The sequence below is a fragment of the Pinus tabuliformis genome, chromosome X (genome assembly GCF_031772625.1).
Source record: "Pinus tabuliformis cultivar Carrire ecotype Pingquan chromosome X, CPIR1, whole genome shotgun sequence".
Taxonomy (NCBI): Eukaryota; Viridiplantae; Streptophyta; class Pinopsida; order Pinales; family Pinaceae; genus Pinus; species Pinus tabuliformis.
In genome coordinates, this window is record NC_142308.1 from 1,512,971,699 (window position 1) to 1,512,998,881 (window position 27,183).

General features: G+C 39.2%; 1 pseudogene; it reads left to right on the forward strand.

Annotated features, from left to right (window-relative positions):
• Nucleotides 1–4,060: 4,060 nt before the first annotated feature.
• On the forward strand, nt 4,061–27,183 carry LOC149145802 (polygalacturonate 4-alpha-galacturonosyltransferase-like; annotated as a pseudogene).

Here is a 27,183-nt window from a genome sequence, read left to right on the forward strand (position 1 = left end):
AAAAAATAAATAAGAGTAGTAATCCTTTTGAGTAATCCCTTTATTTAACATTCTGAAAACTCTATTGTGAAAAAAACCACGCTCACTCAATCAATCCATCCATTTGAAATGAACAAGGAAACATGGACACAAACTAGTCAAAAGATAATTCCTTGTTTCCCTCGGATTTGGAATGTCTACATCAATGACTGAAAATTTAAAAGAATAATTTCAGTGTGTAATACATTTAATATAACAATACTAATTGAACAATCCTTCAAACTCTAATTTGATTAAAAAGGTTATGCTCAATTAATTACGACTACCCTCTTTTATTAATGAATTCCTCCCATTAATATACTAGATTTTTTTATAGGAATTTCTCCCCTTAATTGTACACAGATTCTATTTATATTTGGAATGTTTATATCTAATTGCGCATGTTTCACAAGTCAACGCCATTGAGCTTGTTAACGGGACAGGATCGAGGGAATCCTTCCATTAATATACTAAATTATTTATGGAAATACAGTATATACAGAAATCTGTGGAACATAATTTATTTAAATTGTTTTAAATTGACGTTGATTTAGATGAAAATCTACATCTCTTTGTCGTTTATTTCTGTATACATTGTAGTCTATCTGTTTTTGGAAAAGAATTGTTATAATCCTGGACACGACAATAAAATGAGTATTAGAGTTATGAGTTTACATACACAGTTTTCGGTATATTAAATAAATAAGCGATCAATGCATCGCTTTAGGAGGAACAGATATCATATGAATTAAGATGCGAATACCAGAATGTCAATAATTACATCAAATTGTCCATGGTTTAAATTGCAAACAAAAAAATGCCAACACACATATAATATCATTAAACCAACACTGCAATATTCCTATACGACGAAGAATATTCTGTCGGCATCCTCTCCATTCATTAAAAAAAGGATCTACCAGGCGTGTTATGAAATAATAACCTATTTCCTTCATAAATTGTCAATGAATACCAATCATGGTTAATACATAGATTCATCCATATCCAATGTAAAGTTAACCGTTTAGGTTGAAGGTACACACCGAAACATCAAACTATTCTCCACATTTCCTGTATCTTGGTATTTACTGATCAATTTTCCAATTGGTTACCAACCAAGAAAAGAAGCAAAGAAGATTCATGATATGTGCAGGGTATTGTTTAACTATACAATTTTCTGTATATTAAATAAATACGCCACGGATACATAAATTCACAAGCAATTTATCAAAGAAGAGATATCTTATGAATTAGGATCCAAATACGAGGACATCAATAAACGCACTAAAATGCGAACACAAAACATTAACACACCAAAAACAGCAGCTGGAGTACCAGTAATGCAAGAAATTAACAAGACTCCATAAAGAACCATCATAGTTTAGATCTGAAATATATTGAAGAATAAATGGGACGCTTAAAGTCATGCGGCCAATATCAATAGCAATCTGTACCCAAAAACATCTAAATATTTACAGACCAATTTTCTGCATCAGCGGGCGCACAGCGCATCCGCGGGCCGCCCCGCCCCGCCCGACGGGCGGCGGGTCGATTCCCGGAATCGACCAGCCGCTGGTCGGGCGGGGCGGGGCGGGGCGGGGCGGCCCGGGGGTGGTGCTGAGGGAGGGTCGATTCCGGGAATCGACCCGCCGCCGGTCAGGCGGGGCGGGGCGGGGCGGCCCGGGGGTGCCGCTGCAGGTTGCACCAGAGCTCATATAGTGTTGTATTTTCATTGTTCCTCGTTCTGAGATCATGTATTATTATTGTCATGTTGTTGGGCAGGAATGTTGCATTTGCCTCACAAGATATAAAGAGAATGAGCTTCTGAAGGAGCTTCCTTGTACACACCTATTCCATGTGGGTTGTGTCGATCAGTGGTTGAAGATCAATTCTTCTTGCCGTCTATGCAAACGCCAACTTAATGGATCAATGATTATGGCTGATCATATTTCTTTTACATCAAGATATGATAATATTTTTCTGATCATAATTTGGGGAAACTACAAAATATTGCTTTTTTAATACCTGAGGCTAATTAATTCCAATACAAAACTAGCCCATTCATCGGCATTTATATGCAACGAAGCTAGATGAGCAGATGATCGATCTCATAAACTGTACTGCCACTACAATCTGTGGACGTAATCATCTGTATGGACAATGAAATAACTCTGACAAATAGTTGAGGTATGGTCCGCCATTAATACTGCAGGCATATTCCAGCTTTGGGCGTGTTTCCTCTTTTGCAAAGCAGAAGCTCATGTCAGTTTATACTCTACCTACCTGCAAGATGATTCCGGGATTCAGTGTCATAAAATTCTTGATCTCCAGATTATTGCAAAGTACTTAGCCACTGTATGCCTTTGCAACTCAATGAACAAAAGCATTTTTCAAAGTAATTTGTGTGGACACTTTGGGTTTTATGGAGCGACGGATATCTGCCGAATGACTGGTGTGAGTCGAATAAATCATAATGTTAATCCTTGTTGAAGCCATGCGGCCTGAGAACTATATTCGTAGCCAGAGAGCTGGTGAACTATAAATTATTCGAATTATTATACAAATACAAATTTAATATATAAAGTGAATTTATATTTTAAAAATAATATTGTATTTTATTAAATTTAATGTGCAAGTAAATTTGGATTGGAAATTCAAGTGGAAAGATTTAGCAAAGATAAAAGAAGATTTAACATTTTGTACAGAACGAGATTTATATTTGACCGTTGTCTTTTTGAATCTGATAATTTGAGTGAACGGCGAAATTTAAATGATAAAGAATCTTGGATTTTTCAGTTGCGAGAGGAGAACATAGAGCTTAGCTTTAAAATTATTCTGACTGGATTTCTCCTCTCGTTTGGTTGAATTTTAATTTATTTTCTGTGCGCTCTCCTTCTTTTTGTTACTGTTACATGAAACCATCATTTCAGTAATGCGTTATGGAGTTTTTGTCTGTTTGTTGTGTGACATATGTCGACTCGGTTCTGTATTTGGAGGGAGACGTTTTCTGAGATGAAAAGAGGGAGAGGCCTGGCCTTCATTCTTCATGGGTGTGAGAGCTTTTTCTTTCCTTCTTTGCTCACATTTTTTATAATAAACTGTTATATATTTGCTAGGGATATCTGCCAAACTCTCCATAGAAGAAAAAAGCGGATTCAAGAAAACTTGGAGTTTTATTTTTGGGGCTGCTTGCAGCCGCTGCAGATTAACATTATGTTAAGTTTTTGTTACCGTAACTATTTAGCTCTCTGGCTACGAATATAGTTCTCAGGCCGCATGGCTTCTACAAGGATTGACATTATGATTTATTCGACTCACACCAGTCATTCGGCAGATATTCGTCACTCCATAAAACCCAAAGTGTCCACACAAATTACTTTGAAAAATGCTTTTGTTCATTGAGTTGCAAAGGCATACAGTGGCTAAGTACTTTGCAATAATCTGGAGATCAAGAATTTTATGAAACTGAATCCCGAAATCATCTTGCAGGTAGGTAGAGTATAAACTGACATGAGCTTCTGCTTTGCAAAAGAGGAAACACGCCCAAAGCTGGAATATGCGTGCAGTATTAATGGCGGACCATACCTCAACTATTTGTCAGATTTATTTCATTGTCCATACAGATGATTACGTCCACAGATTGTAGTGGCAGTACAGTTTATGAGATCGATCATCTACTCATCTAGCTTCGTTGCATATAAATACCGATGAATGGGCTAGTTTTGTACTGGAATTAATTAGCCTCGGGTATTAAAAAAGAAATATTTTGTAGTTTCCCCAAATTATGATCAGAAAAAAAAATCTCATATCTTGATGCAGAAGAAATATGATCAGCCATAATCATTGATCCATTAAGTTGGCGTTTGCATAGAGGGCAGGAAGAATTGATCTTCAACCACTGATCGACACAACCCACATGGAATAGGTGTGTACAAGGAAGCTCCTTCAGAAGCTCATTCTCTTTGTATCTTGTGAGGCAAATGCAGCATTCCTGCCCAACAACACAAGACAATAATAATACATGATCTCAGAACGAGGAACAATGAAAATACAACACTATACGAGCTCTGGTGCAACCTGCAGCGGCCCCCCCTGGCCGCCCCGCCCCGCCTCACCGGCGGCGGGTCGATTCCCGGAATCGACCCGCAGCCGGTCAGGCGGGGCGGGGCGGCCCGCGGATGCCACTGTGCGCCCGCTGATGCAGAAAATTGGTCTGTAGATATTTAGATGTTTTTGGGTACAGATTGCTATTGATATTGGCCGCATGACTTTAAGCGTCCCATTTATTCTTAAATATATTTCAGATCTAAACTATGATGGTTCTTTATGGAGTCTTGTTAATTTCTTGCATTACTGGTACTGCAGCTGCTGTTTTGGTGTGTTAATGTTTTGTGTTCGCATTTTAGTGTGTTTATTGATGTCCTCATATTTGGATCCTAATTCATAAGATATCTCTTCTTTGATAAATTGCTTGTCAATTTATGTATCCGTGGCGTATTTATTTAATATACAGAAAACTGTATAGTTAAACAATACCCTGCACATATCACGAATCTTCTTTGCTTCTTTTCTTGGTTGGTAACCAATTGGCAAATTGATCAGTAAATACCAAGATACAGGAGATTTGGAGAATAGTTTGATGTTTCGGTGTGTACCTTCAACCTAAACGGTTAACTTTACATTGGATATGGATGAATCTATGTATTAACCATGATTGATATTCATTGACAATTTATGAAGGAAATAGGTTATTATTTCAGAACACGCCTGGTAGATCCTTTTTTTTTATGAATGGAGAGGACGCCGACAAAATATTCTTCGTCGTATAGGAATATTGCAGTGTTGGTTTAATGATATTATATGTGTGTTGGCGTTTTTTTGTTTGCAATTTAAACCATGGACAATTTGATGTAATTATTGGCATTCTGGTATTTGCATCTTAATTCATATGATATCTGTTCCTCCTAAAGCGATGCATTGATGGCTTATTTATTTAATATACCGAAAACTGTGTATGTAAACTCATAACTCTAATACTCATTTTATTGTCGTGTCCAGGATTATAAAAATTCTTTTCCAAAAACAGATAGACTACAATGTATACAGAAATAAACGACAAAGAGATGTAGATTTTCATCTAAATCAACGTTAATTTAAAACAATTTAAATAAATTATGTTCCATAGATTTCTGTATATACCGTATTTCCATAAATAATTTAGTATATTAATGGAAGGATTCCCTCGATCCTGTCCGGTTAACAAGCTCAATGGCGTTGACTTGTGAAACATGCGCAATTAGATATAAACATTCCAAATATAAATAGAATATGTGTACAATTAAGGGGAGAAATTCCTATAAAAAAATCTAGTATGTTAATGGGAGGAATTCATTAATAAAAGAGAGTAGTCGTAATTAATTGAGCATAACCTTTTTAATCAAATTAGAGTTTGAAGGATTGTTCAATTAGTATTGTTATATTAAATGTATTACACACTGAAATTATTCTTTTAAATTTTCAGTCATTGATGTAGACATTCCAAATCCGAGGGAAACAAGGAATTATCTTTTGACTAGTTTGTGTCCATGTTTCCTTGTTCATTTCAAATGGATGGATTGAGTGAGCGTGGTTTTTTTCACAATAGGGTTTTCAGAATGTTAAATAAAGGGATTACTCAAAAGGATTACTACTCTTATTTATTTTTTGCACAATAGGGTTATTCAAAATTATTATTACTCTTATTTATTTTTATATTTACTTCTTAAAATTGAGAATAAGTAACTTATTAGTGTAACCTAGTTTAAGTAAAGGACCAAATTATGTACTACCTAATAGATTATATTCAATAGTCCACAAATGAGATATACTAATAACTTAGTCCATGTGTATCAAAGAATACCATAAAGTTTTAGTTAGGAGGCATTCACCATTCTAACCTTATCACAATGACCCAATTTTTCAATATAATATGATATAATTTTTAAATACTTCCAATAAATTAAAATTGAAGATGAAAAAATAACATTGAGATGCTTAATAAAGTATTTGTGCTTCAATAGGTGCATATGTTTCTTTTTATATAAATATAACTCCCTCCAAATTACCATACAAAATCTCAACTAATGTGCCAAGTAATAATTAATTTTAGAAACACTTTGATTGGTTGTGAACAATGTGCACATATTGTCATCTCTTCATATTTTCATTATAATCTGAAGTATTCTATGTGGATCCATCTCAACAACAAATGTGGTTTCAAATGTATGTAATCATTGAATTTTTCTATTAGGTACATATAAGCAAATAATTTAGCATTAAATATTAATTTTCAAGTATTTTCTTGTAGAAAAGAATCCAAAATGGAATTCATTCAACAAATAAATAAGGAAGAAAAAGAAAGATATCAAAGTTAGTGAGTAATTATTAATATTTCCTTATAACAACTAAAGATTTGATTTTTATATATTTTAAATTTGTTTACAACAACCATCTTTGAATGTCTTCAAATAGGTGCTAAGATACAATAATTGATTGACATTGGGTTAAATATGGGTTGTGAGTATATGTTGTAATGTCTAGAACTAATTGTGGAATTCGTAACTATTTTTGTTGTTTTACTTCTTTGGGTTTATAATTAATAGAAAAAAACAATATTTTATATTAAATCTATGATTTATTATAGCTTATGAAACTTGCAGTAAAGAAAGTATGGAAATTCGCCAATAGGGGAGTTGTTGAAAGAAGGCATGAGATTTGATTTTGAAAGAATGCATATAGTTCAAGACTTAATTCTTTCTATGGTAAATTGATTTTTAATTGTTTGTTTCTATTTATAAACAAAAAAATGAATTCTATTCTCAAACCAAGAAAAGGATAGTGGAATCGAATAAAGGTTTGTCTATCTGGTATGTGGTTTTGAGAAGTTTCTTTATGCAAATAAAATTTAGACTCTAGAAATTCGTCGATAACATGGAATTCTTTTAGTAGAATGTTTATTTTTTGAAAATGACACTGGTAGGGGGGGGGTGTAGGGTAGGGGGTGGCAGGGGGTTTGTGGGGGGGGGGGGGGGTGGCAGGGGGTGTAGGTGGGGGGGTAAGGGGTAGGGCAGGGGGGGGGGGGGGGTAGGGCAGGGAGGGGGGCTAGGGCAGGGGTTGGCAGGGGGTTGGTTGGGGGGGTGGCAGGGGGGTAGGTGGTGGGTAAGGGTAGGGGGCAAGGGGAGTAGGGGGGGTTGGGGGGGTAAGGGTAGGGGGTGGTAGGGGGGAGGGCGAGGGGCGGCACGGGGGGGTGGGGGGGTAGGGTAAGGGTAGGGGGGTGGGGCGTAAGGTAAGGGTGGGGGGTGGGGAAAGGTAGGGGGTAGGGGTAAGGGTAGGGTGGAGGGGGGTAGGGCGCGAGGCCCATGGGGCCGGCGTTAAGGAAGGGGGGGAGGAGTTGAGATTGGAGGGGAATGGGAGTTAGGGGGTGGGCTTATGGGGAGGAGAGTTGTGGGGTAGGGAAGGAAGAGTTGGGGAAATGGTGCATGGGTGGGTGAGTTGGGGGTAGCAAGGGCTGGCGCATGGGTAGGGCAGAAGGGGGAAGAGGGCATGGGTGAATGGGAAAGATCAGTAATGGGTTGGGGGAAGGGGGCACGATGATGGCCTACCCACGGTTATTGGGTGATTGAGTTTGAATAATTGTTTAAGACAGTTTATATAACTGATGTATGCATCATATCTTCAAATAAAATTAATGTTTTCCATATTTTGTTAAATGAGAAGTTATGAAGCATTTTTATGTTGTTGGATTATGTCTTAAGTATGATAAATCTTATTGTTTAAATATCTACAATGCAATATCAAATTAGAGATATAATGTATGTTTTATTTAGTATACAAATAAAGACTTTTGAATTCATTCAGTGATATAATTTGTTCATAATGTCATGTTTTTTTAGTTTTATAGTTGAAAAAATTTCAATTTCTTTTGTATCTAGCATGTTGTGGTTGAAAACATGTTAAATTTATACTTAGGAAAGAAAAATGATATTCTACCAAAAACATTAATGTGTTTTTTCCTTAAAATTTAACTTTGTTTGAGACATAAAAAATTGGTTTTATTAGCATTTTTTAAAAAGTTTGAAAATTGACCCTAAAAAAAAAAATCATTATTCCAGTATCAACACTTTCGTTTTGAAGCTATATTTTGCACGAAAATTTCGTAGTAAATTTCGTAGTCATTGCCATTTTTAAAACACGTTCAAAATTGACACCTAAAAAAAAAACATTGTTCCAGTATACACACTTTTCATTTTTAGCACTGTTTTTGATGTTTTTTTGGGGTTTTTTGGCCATAGTTCCCGTTTTGAGTTTATAGTTCCCGTTTCAAAGTTTACATTGTTTAAGAAACAAGTAGCAAAGACTTCTTCGAAAAAGCCCTTTAGGACTTTTAAAAGAAATCCTCCCATGGAGCTAAGACCACCTAGTGTTGTCTCAAAAGTTGAATCTGAAGAAGACGAAGAAGAAGAGAATACCACTGAAGGGCAGACCGACGAGGAAGAGGTCATAGAACTACAAGGAATGTGGGACTTTGTCCTCCCACAAGAAGAGGATCAAGAAGCATTTCCTGCTAGCACGAGAAGCAAAAATCAACTTGATCCTCCCACATGCCAAGTCCACCTGGACCCCCACCATTGTCTTTCTCAGCATTTTCAGTTTCCTTAATTGTAGCACAACTTACTATTTTTAGCAGTTTTTCGGGTCCTGAACTTCCGGAGCTGTTTTGAGGCCCTAAACGACGTTTTTTGGGGAATCCAGGGGCAACAGGAGTCCATGGAATGGTGTTTCCCGTTCCAACAATGATAGTGCTCGGATAGATCTTTCTAATGAGCTATTGTATGTGTCAAACGGAGATCATATGCCAAAGTTACGACCCCGGGAAGTTGATGTACCAACTTACCCCCAAACGAGGCCCACAGTTTGGCGTTTCATCTCCTAGGTTTAGGTTTTGGAATGTTAAGGGTTTTTCCATTGTTTCTCAACAATAAATAGGCCTTCAAGCCTCATTGTAACACAGTTCAGAGGCATGTAGCCATCACATCTCTTCTCAGAGATAAGCTACCATCGCCCTAGCTAGTTTATTTCCATTTCTGTTTGTAAGCATATTTCAGTATTTTCCATTAACGAAATGAAGTATTATTTCCGCTGCATCTTTGTGTATATGGTTATCTCTGTAATTTGTTGCGTTCCTGTTTAAATCCGGATCGGTGGTATCAGAGCGGTCTGCTTTTTCTCTGTTTTTCTTTGCATGTCCCCAACAAGGTCGGGATATAAGGAGTTAGGGCTTGAACTGGTTGAACCGTTGCAAGACCAGCCTCGCAAATCCCGACGGCCTCCCATGGCGGACGAGAAGAAAGACGAGGGGGCAGGAGATCCCATCAAAATCTTGCTCGAAGAAGCGCTCGAGCGACAACGGAACGCGATGATGGACAGCTTTGCGCAGATCCTTCAGCGGCTACCCAGAAGCGGCGCATCGGCTTCCAGCAGCTCCTCTGGAAACGCCACACCCTTTAAGTTACAAGTTAATTTTGAAATCCCCATATTCGAGGGTCAGATAGACGCCGATGCCGTAGATAAATGGTTAAATCTGCTAGAGGGTTATTTTTCTGTTCATGAATTTTCAAGTCGGGAAAAGATTGTTTTTGCTCTTCTCAAAGCAGCCCCCCACGTCAAGGACTGGTGGGAAACCTACTGCGAGCAGAAGGATGAAAGTACTGGCTCACTATTTTCAGCCGCACCCACCTGGGATTCGTTCCGGGATGCCATCAAGGAGCAGTACTACCCTGTCGGAAGCTATGAGGATGAATACATAAAGTGGACCACGCTGCGGCAGGGAAGGGACCAAGACGTGCCGGAGTTCACCAATCTTTTCCATACCCTTCGCACAAAGTTGGGTATCAAGGATTCGGAGCAACATTTGATACTCAAATACCGTGGCTGCCTGCACAAGTACATCCAGGAAGAAATACAGTTCCTAAACATCCCCTCGCTCGGTGCAGCATACCGGTATGCCGTCAAGGTCGAGCAGAAGTTTAAACAAAAGAAGCGAGACTTTGGATCTGCGAATCCAAAGCAGGGGAAAGGTGCCCCTAAACCACAGAACAAAGGACAAAGCCAAGGCGGGACAGCCCAAGACAACCAGTCGAAGCTGCAAGCAAAGAGCAACGCCGCGAAGTCGAAAAAGGACACTGAAAAATGGTGTGAGTTCCATAAGAGCTCCACTCACAACACAAGTGAGTGTCGGGCCAAGCAGTCACTGGTGGCTGAGCTAAAGGTTTCAGAATCAGATGCATGTTCCGACTCTGAGTCAGAACCCAATAAGGGGTATGAAAAAGGGAAGCAGATCATTGATGCGGATCCCAGCGCCACTGTTGCTACCGCAAAGATCCAGAAAAATGAACCCGAAGATCCAGAGGAGGAGGAGCGTCTCTTCCACTCCCAGATGTGGGTAAAGGGCTCCCCGATACAGTTCATTGTTGATAGCGGGAGTCAAAAGAACCTCATTTCGGCAGAGGTCGTGAAGCGGTTGGGCTTACCAACCACAGCACATCCACAACCATACACCATTGGGTGGCTTCACCAAGGGCGAGATCTTCGCGTGAGCCAGCAGTGTCGCCTTCCATACAACATCAAGCCCTTCACGGATGAGGTATTGTGTGACATTGCTCCCCTTGAAGTTTTTGATGTATTACTAGGACAACCATACTTGTGGAAGCGACATGCTGTGTATGAATCAAGGCCCCGTGCTGTTATTATTACATTGGGAAATAAGTTTTTCAGGATACCTGCCGCCATCACTTTGATTACTGCAAAACAATGCAGTAAGATCATTTCCAAAACCAGGAAATTTGTTTTCCTGATGATACGCCCTCAAGGGAAGAAGAAGACAGTGGCCGCGGCCTCCAAACGGGGTCCCTCTGCACGGCAGCTACAGATGGACAAGATTGTGGAGGAGTACGAAGACATCTTCACCTCCCCGACAGGGGTTCCTCTGCACTGTCAAGTCAAGCACCCCATCGATCTGACCCCAGCTGCGCCGCTACCCAATGGACCATTTTATCGGCGCTCCGTTCTGGAGAACAATGAAATCAAGAGGCAGATTCAGGAGCTCCTACAGAAAGGTCACATCCGTCCGAGTTCTTCGCCCTGTGGGAGCCCGATAGTGTTGGTACAGAAGAAGGATGGGACGTGGAGACTCTGTATTGACTATCGGGCGCTGAACAAGATCACTGTCCGTAATAGGTACCCGATCCCGTGGATTGATGACCTCCTAGACCAACTAAAGGGGGCGAAATATTTCAGCAAGATCGATCTGAAGTCAGGATATCACCAGGTACCAATTGAACCCTCAGATGTGTGGAAGACTGCCTTCAAATCCAAGGAGGGCCTCTTCGAATGGTTGGTCATGCCTTTCGGATTGACGAATGCTCCTGCAACCTTTATGAGGCTAATGGATGACATCTTGCGGCCATTCACCAACTCCTTTGTAGTAGTATACTTGGATGACATTCTGATCTTTAGCCAGAGTTGGCAAGAGCACCTCCACCACATCCGACAGGTTCTCCAAACACTGCGACAACACAAGCTATGTGCCAATTTGGAGAAATGCACTTTTCGCATGACCGAGGTTCAGTATCTGGGATACATCATTGATGAACAGGGGGTGCATGTCGATCCATTCAAGGTCCAAGTCATTCGGGATTGGCCCTCTCCAACCACTCTAACAGAGCTCCGCAGCTTTCTAGGTCTTGCCAACTTCTACCGCAGGTTTGTGTTGGGATTTTCTCATATTTCTTGGCCCTTGAGTCAAGTCACCAAGGGAGGGGCGAAAGCAAAATTCTTTTGGTCTGAATCTCAACAGAAGGCATTCAGGGAGTTGAAGGATCGCCTCTGCACGGCACCAGTGCTCGCGTTACCAGATTTACAACAACCATTTGAGGTCGAGACAGATGCCTCTGACTATGCTATTGGGGCAGTCCTTACTCAACATGGACATCCAGTGGCATATCACAGTGAAACACTTTCAGACACAGTCCGGAAGTACCCCACTTATGATAAAGAGATGTATTCCATTGTACAGGCCTGCCGACAATGGAAGCATTACATTTTGGGGAAGGAAACGGTCATCCACACAGACCACCGACCTCTGCAGTTCATACAGACCCAAGGGAAATTGCAGAATGATCGCCATCAGAAGTGGTCTACATACCTGCAACAGTTTCACTTGAATATCAAGTATAAAAAGGGCAGCACCAATAATGTTGCAGATTGCCTCAGTCGACCACCGATCATGGCGCTAACCACCGTGCTCAACTCTTGCGGGCACGAGACTTCTGATTGGCCACTTCTCTACAAAAGCGACCCAGAATTCGGCCACACATACCAGACACTCTTGGAGGGTCGGCAGGTTGCAGATTTTCACCTCCAGGATGCCCTATTATGCCACCTCGGTCACCTTTGTGTTCCTTCAAGCGAGCGTGCCAAGATGATTTGGGAAGCACACTACAGTCGGGCTGCTGGGCATTTCGGGGTCGAGAAAACAGTGGCAGTACTGCAAAACTATTTCTATTGGCCGAATCTTCGACAGGATGTTGGGAAGTACATCCGATCATGTACTGCCTGTGCCATTGCCAAACCGACCATTAAGAAGCAAGGCCTCTATACCCCGTTGCCTACCCCTAGTCGACCTTGGGAATCCATCTCCATGGATTACATGTCAGGCCTTCCTTCCACTAAGCATGGAAATGACTGTGTTTTTGTGGTCGTCGACAGGTTCTCAAAGATGTCCATTATGATGGCGTGCAAGAAGAATATCACAGCAGAAGCCACTGCTAAACTCTTCTTTGAACGAGTGTGGGTGCACTTTGGGATCCCACAGTCTATCATCTCAGATCGGGACAGTCGGTTTCTCAGCACCTTTTGGTCCAGTCTCTGGTCAATGCTGGACACCAAACTCACGAAGTCCACAGCCTTCCATCCTCAAACTGATGGCCAGACAGAGGTTGTCAATAGGATGATTGTGCACATTCTGCGCATGTATAACTCAAAGCATCCACGCACATGGGACGAGAGCCTCCCCTACGTTCAGCACAGCTACAACCGAGCTCTTCACAGCTCCACTGGCCATAGCCCTTTTCAGGTGGGTTTGGGATTCCAGCCACTATGCCCCATTGATGTGGCCATGCCACTTGCAGCTACTCACATGAATTCAGCTCATGTTCAGTCCGAAACAGATAAGGCCACCAGCTTCATTGAGCGCATCCAACATATTCGCCAGCAGGTCCATGACATTTTTGAGAAATCAAATGCCAAGTACAAGCAGCGACATGATCAACATCGGGTGCCACACAAGTTTCAGGTGGGCGACAAAGTTTGGTTGCATTTGCAAAAGGAACGCCTTACTGGAGCCTATCGGAAATTGAGACCACTCCGATATGGTCCTTACACCATTACTAAGGCTATGGGAGACAATGCATTTGAGCTCAGCATTCCCCCATTCCTTGGCCTGCACCCAGTATTCAATGTGGACCGCCTTCGGCCATACTTTCCACCATTGCTAGACACATCCGACATTGCAGAACAGCTCAAACCCACAAAATTAAATCCAGATTGCATGGAACAAGCTGCAACTGATCGGATCATGGACACACAGATCAAGAACACTCGCCAACAGAATATCCAACTGTATCGAATTGTCAAAGCAGGCCAACTCCTTCAGCAGGGCAAGTGGCTCACCAGGGAACAAGTTCAGCAGAAGTTTCCTCATCTCATGGAGGAGCTCAACGCAATGGGGACCATTGCTTCCTAAAGGGGGAGGAATGATCCAGGTGGATATTGGTGGCCACCTACCAAGTCCACCTGGACCCCCACCATTGTCTTTCTCAGCATTTTCAGTTTCCTTAATTGTAGCACAACTTACTATTTTTAGCAGTTTTTCGGGTCCTGAACTTCCGGAGCCGTTTTGAGGCCCTAAACGACGTTTTTTGGGGAATCCAGGGGCAACATGAGTCCATGGAATGGTTTTGCCCGTTCCAACAATGATAGTTCTCAGATAGATCTTTCTAATGAGCTATTGTACGCGTCAAACGGAGATCATATGCCAAAGTTACGACCCCGGGAAGTTGATGTACCAACTTACCCCCAAACAGGGCCCACAGTTTGGCGTTTCATCTCCTAGGGTTAGGTTTTGGAATGTTAAGGGTTTTTCCATTGTTTCTCAACAATAAATAGGCCTTCGAGCCTCATTGTAACACAGTTCATAGGCATGTAGCCATCACATCTCTTCTCAGAGATAAGCTACCATCGCCCTAGCTAGTTTATTTCCATTTCTGTTTGTAAGCATATTTCAGTATTTTCCATTAATGAAATGAAGTATTATTTCCGCTGCATCTTTGTGTATATGGTTATCTCTGTAATTTTTTGTGTTCCTGTTTAAATCCGGATCACGCAAGCCCTACAACAAAAGAAAAGGTCGCTACAAAAAAGACAACTGCTAAAGCGACCCAGATTAGCCCAGTCCAATCTGATCAAGCGCCTCCATCAAGAAAACTAATAGTGTCGGATGAAATTGAATACAACATCATTGATGATATGAAGAAGACTAGGGCTAATATCACTCTGTATGAATTGAGTAAATTGAAACACCAGCAGAAAATAATGATGAAAGAATTACATGCTGTGCCTACTACATCTTTACCTACAACTGTAGCTTCCCACAATCTGGGAAGGCCTCCAACCAACACGATCAATAAAATTGATCCGAATGACATCGCCTTGATTGGAGGAAGATCAAGATCTCGTACTCCAACTTTTCTTCTCACATATGAAATCTTCAACAAAAACGTGCCAAATTGCTTGGTCGATTCTGGTGCTTCAATGAATATTTTACCCAGGTCAATATGTGCCAAATTGAATGTGCAACCTCAAAAATCCGCAGTACGTATAGTTCAACTTGATCGATCCCAAGTCGAAGTGATTGGTGAACTCAATCAGGTGACCATAAGATTGTCATCTAACCCAAAAGTGTGTCAGGTTATCGACATTCTAGTAGCTGATATCCCTGAGTTCTATGGTTTGATTCTTAGCAGGGATTGGTCGGAAAAACTCCACGGATATTTTTCAACCGATTGGTCGCACATGTGGCTACCATACAATGGTAAACCAAATCAAATAAAGGTTGAACGAGAATTGCACCAAAAATACATAGTGACAGAACTGGAAGGAGACAATGAGGCCATAACGTACAATAGCAGCATTGTAGGTAATTACGCAATAGATTCTTTCCTAAGTAATTTCAATGCTCATATTTCACCATACTTAGAGAATTCAGTTTTATCCCAAGTTGAAAATTTCTCCCAAACTGATGACTCAAAGTGTTTTAGTTTTTTAGATAATTCTGTAAATACATCTTTATTTTGGAAATTATATTTTGACGGATCTAAATCCAATGAGGGAGCAGGAGCAGGATGCGTTCTGATTAACCCAGACGGGAACAAGACTATGCTCACATGCAGACTTGAGTTCGATTGCACGAACAACACAGTGGAGTATGAAGCCTTGGTTCAAGGCCTATACAAAGCAATTGGATTGAACGTTAAGTATCTTCAAGTCTTTGGAGATTCGGAGATCGTCGTAAAACAGGTACGTAACACCATACATTGCCTGTCAAGTCATTTAAAGCATTATCAATCATTAGTTCAAGATCTCACTACACATTTCGTAGCATTCAACATCTCGTCAATTCCAAGAATTCAAAACGTAAGCGCAGACCTGTTAACTAACGTAACCTCTAGACTTATCCCTTCTGAAGATTTTAGTCCTGATAGGTTTTCAATAGAATTGATCTTTAGACCATCCATCCCTGAAAATATCACCAATTGAAGAGTGTTCAACGACGATCCTGACAACGTAAATTTCCTTACTTCTGAAGGATCCTACTCAAATCAGATAATCGACGAAGACCATCATGATCATCAAATAAAACAAAATGGCTCTGACAATGCTATACCAAAATCGGTGGTCAATTTAGAAGATTTATATGATTTGAAAAGTCGGTTTAAAAGGTCCTCCAATGCTAAACTTTGCAGTTCTACCCTGAACTATGAATTAGTAAACCTAGGGACTGATCAGAAGCCACAAAACCTTAACCTAAGTCACGGCCTAGCCCCTGAAGAGAAATCAGCATATATCCGTCTTCTGAGACAATACAAAAGCGTTTTTGCCTGGAATTACGATGAGCTGAAAACATACAACACTTCTATCATTCAACATGTTATCCCTATGATTGACAATGAAAAACCTGTCCAGCAGAAGCTTAGAAAAATACACCCTAACCTAGAAAATCAGATAAAAACTGAGCTTAATAAGTTGTTGAGAGCCAGAATAATCTTCCCCGTCAGGCATTCTAAATGGGTATCCAATATGGTGCCCGTTAGGAAGAAAAACGGAGACATTAGAATCTGTATTGATTTCCAAAATCTCAACAAAGCCTGTCAGAAAGATAACTTTCCCCTCCCACCTATGGAGCAAATATTACAGGCAGTAGCAGGCTCAGAATTAATGTCATTCCTTGATGGATTTTCAGGATACAATCAAGTACTGGTGCATCCCGATAATCAGTTAAAGACTACGTTCCGAACCCAATGGGGCACTTATGCATATCGGAAGATGCCATTTGGTCTGATCAATGCTGGAGCTACCTTTCAGAGAGCCATGGACATCGCGTTTAAAGGGTTAGTCAATAAATTATTGGTGATTTACTTGGATGGTATAACAGTGTACTCCAAAAAACGAAACAACCACCTCAAAGATTTGAAGCAAATCTTTCAAAGATGCTTGAGGTATGGGATTTCGCTCAACCCAAAGAAATCTTTCTTTGCATTAAGCGAAGGGAAATTGCTCGGACTCATAGTGTCGAAATCTTGTATTCATATAGAACCCGACAGAATCAAGGAAATTTCCGAAATATCCATACCCCATAACAAGAAAGCCATGCAATCCTTCCTTGGATAGATCAATTTTGTCAAAAGATTTGTCTCGGATTTTTCACGTATTATTTCTCCCTTACAAAATATGATAAAAAATAATTCAAATTTCAAATGGGGTCTAGATGAGCACGAAGCGTTCAACATAATCAAACAATCTAACATCAATGCTCCATCTTTGGCCCCCCAAAATTTTTCGGAATCTTTTACCTTATACACTTTTTCCTCAGAGAAATCCTATGTCGCGATTTTGACCCAAGCAAATCAAGAGAACGCGGAAGCTCCAATCGCATTCTTTAGCTCGAACTTACAACGTGCTGAAATTAATTACTCAGATGTAGAGAAACAAGCATATGCTGTTTTCAAAGCGATCAAATACTTCAGACCTTTCTTGCTTAAATCCCACACTAAAGTCATAGTACCGTTTCCAGAGGTAAGAAACCTTTTGGTGCAGAAAGACGTGGGCGAAAAGAGAGCTAATTGGATTACCGCTTTACAAGAATATGATCTCGAGATCAAACCAGCAAACATCGTAAGAGGTCAAGGCTTCTGCAAGATGTTAGCCGGAGCATCACAAATCCCGGAGAACTCATCTAAAGAGGTACAAGCGTATGAGGTAAGCCTAAATGATGCAGAATCATCATATGCTGACACAATTTATTTTCTTAAGAACGGGTATGCTCCATCACGTCTAGATCATACCAAGAAAAGAGCTCTGAGATTAAAAGCTAAACAATACCAGCTCATAAATGATGTCTTGTTTAAATGGAATTACGATTCTGTGCTCCTTATGTGTCTTGACAAAACTGAAGCCGAAAAGGTTTTGCAGGAACTCCACGATGGACCAGCGGGTGGACACTATGCCGGAGATGCGACTGCACATAAAATCTTGCGTGCAAGATATTATTGGCCCACGCTGTTCAAAGACTCATACAATCACGTAAGGAAATGCCAAGTCTGCCAGACTGCTGCAGGAAAACAAAGGAAACTGTCCATGCCGCTACAACCAGTCATCATCGACCAACCATTCAGTCAATGGGACTTGGACATAATAGGTGAGATCGTTCCTCACTCTTCTAAGCAACTTAAGTATATCCTTACGGCAACTGATTATTTTACCAAATGGGTAGAAGCAGTTCCTCTCAAGATAGTTCATTCTGAAAATATTATTGAATTCATAGATCAATTTATCATCACTAGGTTTGGATTGCCAACAGCATTAATGTTTGATAACGCTTCATATTTTTCTGGAAATACTATGACTGAGTTTGCGCTGAAAAGAGGTTTCAAATTTAAATATTCTGCCAACTACTATCTGCAAGGTAATGGATTGGCTGAATCAACAAACAAGAACCTATTCAGAATTATCAAAAGAACAGTCGACCAAAACCAAAAGAATTGGCACAAAGCGTTGGTAAATGCTTTATGGGCTGATAGAATCACAAAGAAAGCTTCAATCGGAACTTCTCCCTTTAATTTAGTTTATGGGAGAGAGGTGGTTCTTCCGTCTCACCTAGTCATTCCCTCTTTGTCTTTAGTGCAATATATCGATGAAGTATCTACTTCCTCTTTACAATTAAGACAAATGGAAATAATCAAACTAGAAGAATGAAGAGAACAAGCTAGGAAAACCCATGCTCATCACCAAGCGCTAATAAAATCTTCTTTTGACTCAAGCATCATAACCAGAAAAAACTTTCAGATGGGTGATTTAGTTTTGAAATGGGATAAGGCTCATGAAGAAAAGGGCAAACATACGAAATTTCAAAAGCTGTGGCTTGGCCCCTTTCAGATTGTAGAAGTCGTAGGCCTGTCTACATTCGTGTTGCAGGATCTGATAGGAAGGAGAGATTCTTTACCTGTCAACGGACTGATTCTTAAATTATATTTTCCATAGAAGAGAAGTCTTCTAATTTTTGTAGGATAGATTTAGTTTTTAGTTTTTATTTTGTTTTGTTTTTCTCTTTTTTATGAATAAAACCCGTTGTAAATGATCATTTAAAAAGGATTCATGAAAGAGCACGCCAATTCTCTATCAGATTTTGATTTCGCTTGTACAAATAGCAAAATTTTTGAAAATCTGAATTTTATTATTGACAAATAGAGTTAACTTCACTTTGATTACGATACTTGTTTCAACCTCTAAAAAACTTTGACAAAAGCAACCTCTGGTAAAAGAATTGTTTTGTATCAGCACCATGAAAGGTATCATCAATAATAAAATAAGCATTCTCTGCAAAACTGTTGTTTTCAAAAACTCTATTATTATCGTCCAGAGCTTTCTTAAGGAAAAAAAATGACTTCCTCCCTGCTAAAAGGAAACTACAGCGTTCAGAGAAACAATCCAAACAAAACACTATATCTCAAAGAATAAGAGGTCTCATCACGAGCCGTCTCATCATGATCACAGATATTATAACTTGCTGACTTTGCCAATACTGTCTATCAAAACAGGGCAACGACTTAAGATTGTTGCAATCAAAAGACAAGAGGTCTCATCACGAGCCGGCTTGTTCAGCAAAAGTGTAAATCAGGTGAATGACTGTGTAATAATTTGGCCACCAAACCAAGACATTGTTCTTTAGAGAATTAAAAAAGGAAAAGTGTGTCAAAAAGGATTTTTCTCTGGAATGTTGCGAGTAACCTCAAGCAGGAAAAAGGATCATTGCTGGATAACATGGTAACCCTGTCGAGGCTATGGACGCTTGCGGGTAGCAGAGGCTCTACCTACGATAAATGAGCATACTTTTAAGCCAGTACGCAGAGAAGACCTTATTTTATCTTTTATCAAGACCAAGTAATGTCTGATGCGAATGCAAGAAAAAACCTGAGGAAGCAAGAAATTGGGATATAAAAAGGGTTGAGACAAAATATCGTCAACAAGGTGAGGGGCAATCTACTCTATCTGTCCATAACAAAATTTAGACATATAAAAATTTTTGTTGTTTCGGAAGTGAACGGTCAATAGAAATGCAGAGATAACTGGTTCTTCACAGTGAATCGCCATTGTTGTGGTCACCAACAACCCCCCTCTTTGTTTGATATTAGTAATAACATCAAGCAAAGGGGGACCCTTAACCAAAAAATCCAAAAAATATTTTTGTTTGAAAAATCTTTTGTATTAACTCCCTAAGAGATATATCGCGTCGCAAAGGAAAAAGGAGCGCTTTCCCAAAGCGCAGAAACACACTGAGGAGGAGCAAAGCGAGAACTCATCGCATCGCATGCATTAAAAGCGCTCAAAAAGGGAAAATCTAAAGAACCGCTGACGGTCGATATGCGACGTCGCACGTCGCAATGTCGCATAAGCAGCACAAAGTGACAAAGCGAAAAACCTTGCGACCTTGCGATATTGCGATATGCGATCTGCGACCATGCAAAACTGCGACCTGCGATCTATGGTGTGCGACAAATGATACTATCAATTGCGATGCCACCTATTTACATCGCAATCTTCGATGCTGCGATGCAAATCGCAGAAGCCAATCGTCGCAGGCATTCCTCGGCATGATCTGTGAGCCTAAAATTAGGCGCGCACCTTACGGGAAATTAATGATTGTATGCCTGTGTATCCAAAGATTATTATGTTACGTTTTTCGAAGAGTCGAGTCATAATGGGTGACATGATTATGCATTCATTGGAACTTAATGCTTTCATTTCAATCTTCTCTTCTGTCTCTTTTCATTTACGTGAACTATAAGTCAGCAACTGATATAAATCTATATGCAGGAAACATCTAAAGAAAAGCGCTAGAACTAGAAGAACAAAGAGGAGATTACTTCGCAGATGGATACCGCATACAGTAAGACCACGGATCCCAGAGTATCACTCAACAAATGCTGATGGAAATAGGCTATCTAGGGCTCAGAGTCAAAGGCGCACAAAGGCAAAGCGTTTATGAAAGATCCTGAGTCCCAAATTGGGTAAAGAAAAAAGAAAAACGCTTAAGGGGAAAGACGTCTCAGAAAATCCTGGAACAAAGAATGGAAACAAGTTTCAATTGAGAAAATCGTTTAGGCAAAAAAATCCCCAGCTCATTGAGTCATTCGCACAGCCGGAAACCGAAATAGCAACATCACAATCAGTTTGAAAGAAATCTGAGTTGTACTAAGTATACACGTCGTGAAGACACTCCTCCAGAAGAACACTTTCAAAAATATCTTCTCGTTTGTCAGAAAGAGGTGCCAACTCTTGTTATTTCTAATTTTCAAGCTTGAACAAAAGGAAAGGACAAGCAGACGACTCTTTCACGGCGAACAACGCATCGCTTACAACACTAAGGAGCAGATACATAAATGGTTAGAAATTAGATTCAGTTTTTAGAAATAAATTTGTTTTAGTAAAAGGGCGGTCATTTGAAGTCATTCCCTAAATTTGTGTAATTAAAATTAGTCGATTAGTAGTATTTAACCCTTCTCGTTGCATTGGAGAAGGGTCCGGAAATTTGTCAAAAAACTTGTCCTCGGAACATGCACTTTTGCACCCTCGGAGGGGCTTTTGATGAATGGACGGATCAAGATTTATTTATGTTTGCATTTTAATACCTGCTACTGATGTTGCACTTCTGTACTCTTAGTAGGCATTAGAAGTAAGTAGAAATAGATCATTATTGTTTCAGGTCTGTGAGTATAAAGTGAGTCATAAATGGTTCTTTTATCTCTTGACGAGTTTTCTGCTTGCATTCTTAGAGTAATATACAGCTGATGTTGTTTATATGTTAACGTATGAATGAGTGGACTACCATTTGGCACTTTTGTACGGTGGAGTCATTGGTTTGCGCTTAATACATGAATAACTGATTATGCGATATGCTGTTCACAACCGTTTTGCTTAACTTTTTATGCAGGATGGTTCATCTTAATTGATTTATATTCTCATAATAGCTGAATAATCTTCATTACCAGTTATTGTGTGAAATCTTTCTAGATCTCATAATGGAAAGAGTTCTATCCCGGGTTAACGTAGATTAGATGTGTTGTTCTTGATAGATTAAAGTAGTATAAAATTCAGTCTCAGAGTTTAGAACTAGATTAGCTTAGAAATAATTCCATATTTTCATTATCAAATTCTAAACACACACACATCACCAAACTCTACACACACACACCCCCTTAGAACGGGAAGTTGGTCCCGTTATCCCCAGTCGGACCCGCTACACCAAACGGACACGGAGCCGCCAACCAGGTTCCCGACCAAGTGGGTATCCCCCTTGTTGTTGACCCGATTTCAGGGCCCTCAACAGGTTGGAAGGGTAACAAGCATTCTTCCTATCCACTCATTATCCAAGCCAGACCCACTTTCCATCCATAAAGGCAAATCCACTTCTCATCAGTCAAGTTAAAACTATTTCTGATCCACCAAACCTAGACCCAATTCACAACAACAATATTGTTCACGAGCTACTTTCTGCTATACATATCATTTTCACATTGTTCCCACAGTGTTCAGAGCACATTGGCCAAAACCAATGATAGATATTATCCACACCATTTTATTATTGATGTGTAATGAAAACTTGATCTTAGCATATGCATGATAGCAAAGCAACGCCCTTTTTAGCGTTTCAGTATTTTTATAGATATTCTTCTCTATCAAGTCTTTCTACCTGACCTTTTATACATTTTTTGTTATTTAAAACAGCAGGGCACAACTTCTCATGAGATGGATCTGTTAGAATGGTATTCTCTTTCCACATCTTGAAAATCAATTATGTTTTGCTATGGCCATTTTTTTCTTTTTTAGGATTTGGGCAATGCATTTGCACTTACATTAGTCTAATCGCAAAAAAAAAATAGTCCCTAAACTGAAATTTAATTGACGTGAGTGGATTGAAATAGAGAGGAATTATTAAGGATACTAGAGCTCTGTCATATGTTTAAAATCACTCTTATCTTTTTACCTGTGGGGTTCACAGAAACAGGCAGATGACTGCAGAAAGAAAATTTTAATAGAGAGCAGTAAATCTCTCTTCCCAAAGGAGGAAAGTATAAGAAACCTACTGCATTTGGATATCTTAAATTTGCTCTCCCCTATTGAGCAAAGAATTGAAAATAAATTTTATTTACTGGGCAGGTGATTGCTGTCATAATAGATAACAAATAGGACTCGGCGATTGTAAACTTAAATATTGTTGGACGAAATTATTTATCTTCCTCATGCGCATTAGAAAAGCCCTCCAAAGCAAAGTGAAGGGATATTACGAACTCTGAGGTAGGATTGGTGAAGATTTTGGTTATTTTCTCTATTGAGCATGTAAGGAAACCTGTGTGATGATGATCTATGTAGTTGAGTAGGGTTGTATAAAGCAGGAAGTGAAAAATGACATTGGCATGGGTGCTTCTCTATTTCTAACAATCTACATCAAGCAAAGGCAAATGACTTGTGGAGATAGCTCAGAAAGGTTTCATTCACAACAAGATGGCATGATATTCAATGAAGAAGGTGAGGAAAATCCTAAGGGGGGTGAAATGAATGACAATGTGCATAAAAGAACTTCCAAAGACAAAGAACTTCTCATGAGATTTCAAGAGGATGACAGAAGAAGTTAACATCAAGACATCAAAGAGAATGCTCTTGATGGTAACTTTTGATTTTCCCTGGTTAACTGATCTATGTTGTTGGTAGCCTACTGTAAGTAATGTCTAGTCAAACTCTCATGACAAGGGTTGTTGTAATTCAGACCATTTTCAGCTTGAAGAAAGTCCAACAAAAGTTTTGTGGAGGGTAAATTCTTTGCTGCACTAGATTGCTACTTTTTGTTCTCATGGAAAAGGGAATTGTTATATTCTTTTCCAAAACCATTGTGAATGTTACTTCAATAGAAAAATTTTATATTTCTTAGATTCTAGCATAGTATGCTTTTATTTATAGTAGTTTAATTCTTACAACAATTGAGACAAAAGAGGAGGGAGAAAAGGTCAACAGAGATGATCTAACAAGATGAAGAAAAACGATTTGAGCATTGTCCTGGGAAAATACAACATTTGGAGGCAGGATAATGAGAACGAAAATTCTCACTCCACTTTTAGATTGATGTGAGACCAACTAAGCATGGCTAGTTTGTATTCAAACATTTCCCAGGCTAGGAATAATCTTGATTTATACCAAGAATTGATGCTTCGTACTAAAGAATGTCAATGTACATTGGGTGAGGCTAATGCAGATTCTGATCTATCTCAAAGGTAATAGTTTTTCGCATTGGCTGCTTCTAAATCAAGAGTAGTAAGTGCTTCCATTTGCATTTGGTGTTCATATCCTTTGCTTCTTTTAAAGTTGCAGTTTGTGTGTCAATCTTTCTGCTTTCCATTCTCTTTTTTATGGCTGATAATTGATATGAATGTTTCAATGCACCTAAGAAAATCAAGGCTATGGGTCATGTCCTATCCAAGGCTAGAGAACAATTTTATGACTGTGCGATAATAACAAATAAGTTATGAGCCATGCTTCAGTCTGCAGACAAGCAACTAAGGACCTTGAAAGAAAAAAGTACATTTTTAAGTTAGGTGGTAGCAACGACTGTTCCCAAAGGCCTCCATTGTCTGTCCATGTGATTGACCATATATTATTACTTGCTTGTTTTTCAAAAGTGAGAATTTCCTAAAAAGGACAAGTTGGACAATCTGACTCTTTATTACTATCCATTATTTTTTGACAATGTATTAGCGGCATCTGTGATTGTGAATTCTACCATCATGAATGCTAAGGTGAAGTGTTATTAATTTAAAATACTCTAAAGTTTGGAAGTCCAACAATTTCTCTGAATTTTACATTTAATATTTGGATCTCATTGTAGGTGATTTACTTGTGTCTGAAGGAATCTCAGAAACATGTATTTCATCTCTTCATAGACAAGTTAAATTTTGGGGCCATGAAAATGTGGTTTTTACTTAATTCCCCAAGGAAAGCTGCGATACATGTAGAAAATGTTGATGATTTTAAATGGCTCACTTCCTCCTATTTCCCTTCTCTTCGCCAAATTGAATCCACAGCTATGAAAGAGTATTATTTCAAGGGTAGATCACCCGACTACACTCTCAGCAAGTTCCTCCAATTTGAAATATAGAAATCCAAAATATTTATTCATGCTAAATCATCTTCATTCCTATCTTCCAGAAGTTTATCACAAACTAGAAAAGATCGTTTCCTTGGATGATGATATTGTGGTGCAAAAATATTTGACGCCCTTGTGGTTAGTAGATATTCATGTAAAGGTTAATGGTTCAGTGGAAACTTGTGGAGAAAACTTTCACCGATCTAAGAAATACCATAATTTTTCCAATCCGCACATAACTGGGCATTTTGATCCTAATTCTTGTGTTTGGTCATATGGGATGAATGTATTTGATCTCAAAGAAGGGAAGAAACAATAAATAACTGGAATGTATCACAAGTGGCACAACATGGTAAGTGTGTAGTGTGGTTTATTTATGTTAATTCCCGTGACGCTTAGTTTAAAGTATTTGAAGTAATCTGAAGTTATTAGCTAGAAAACTTAATCGGTTTTTCTTTGTTCGATTTCTAAGTTTTTATTTTATTATATGTCAGAATGAGGATAGAGTGTTGTGAAAGCTTGGAACACTACCCCCTGGATTTTCACATTGGCTGCTTCTAAATCAAGAGTACTAAGTGCTTCCATTTGCATTTGGTGTTCATATCCTTTGTTTCTTTCAAAGTTGCAGTCTAAGTGTCAATATTTCTTCTTTTCATTCTCTTTTTCATGGCCAATAATTGATATGAATGTTTTAGTGCACCTGAGAAGACAAAGGCTATGGGTCATGTCCTATCCAAGGCTAAAGAACAGTTTTATGATTGTGCGACTGTAACAAAGATGTTGTGATCCATGCTTTAGTCTACAGATGAGCATGTAACGACCTTGAAAAAGCAAAGTAAATTTTTAAGTTAGGTGGCAACAAAGACTGTTCCCAAGGGCTTGCACTATTTGGCAATGCGATTGACCATAGATTATTGCTTGCTTCCTCTTGGAAAGCGAGACTTTCCTAAAAAGGACAAGAGAGGATCAGACTCTTTATCACTATGCAATATTTTCTGACAATGTATTGGCTACATATGTCGTTGTGAATTCAAGTGTCATGAATGCTAAGGTGAAGTGTTATTAATTTAAAATACTGTAAAGTTTGGAAGTCCAACAATTTTTCTGCATTTTACATTTAATATTTGGATCTCATTGTAGGTGATTTACTTATGTTTGTAGGAATCTGAGAAACATGTATTTCATCTCATCACAGACAAGTTAAATTTTGGGGCCATGAAAATGTGGTTTTTACTTAATCCCCCAGGGAAAGTTGTGATACATGTAAAAAATGTTGATGATTTTAAATGGCTTAATTCCTCCTATTGCCCTGTGCTTCACCAACTTGAATCTACAACTATGAAAGAGTTTTATTTCAACACATATCACCCAACTACACTCTCAGCATATTTCTCCAATTTGAAATATAGAAATCCAAAATATTTATCCATGCTAAATCATCTTCATTTCTATCTTCCACAAGTTTATCCCAAAATGGACGAGATCCTTTTCTTGGATGACAATATTGTGGTGCAGAAAGATTTGATTCCCTTGTGGTCAATAGATATTCATGGAAAGGTTAATGGTTTAGTGGAAACTTGTGGAGAAATATTTCACTGGCTAGACAAATACCTTAATTTTTCCAATCCGCACATAGCTAGGCACTTTGATCCTAATGCTTGTGGTTGGGCATATGGGGTGAATGTATTTGATCTCAAAGAATGGAAGAAACAAGATATAACTAGAATATATCACAAGTGGCAGAACATTGTAAGTGTGTAGTCTGGTTTATTTATGTTAATTCCTGTGATGCTTACTTTAAAGTGTTTGAAGTAAATTTGAAGTAATTAGCTAGGAAACTTAATGTGTTTTTCTTTGTTCGATTTCTAAGTTTTCCTTTTATTATATTTCATAATGAGGATAGAGTGTTGTGGAAGCTTGGAAGATTACCCCCTGGATTAATCACTTTTTATGGCTTGACCCATCCTTTGGACAAGTATTGTCATGTGTTGGGTTTAGGATATAATACCAGTGTGGACCGTTCAGAGATTGACAATTTAGCTGTTGTTCATTACAATGGGAACATGAAACCTTGGTTAGAGCTGGCAATGATGAAGTAG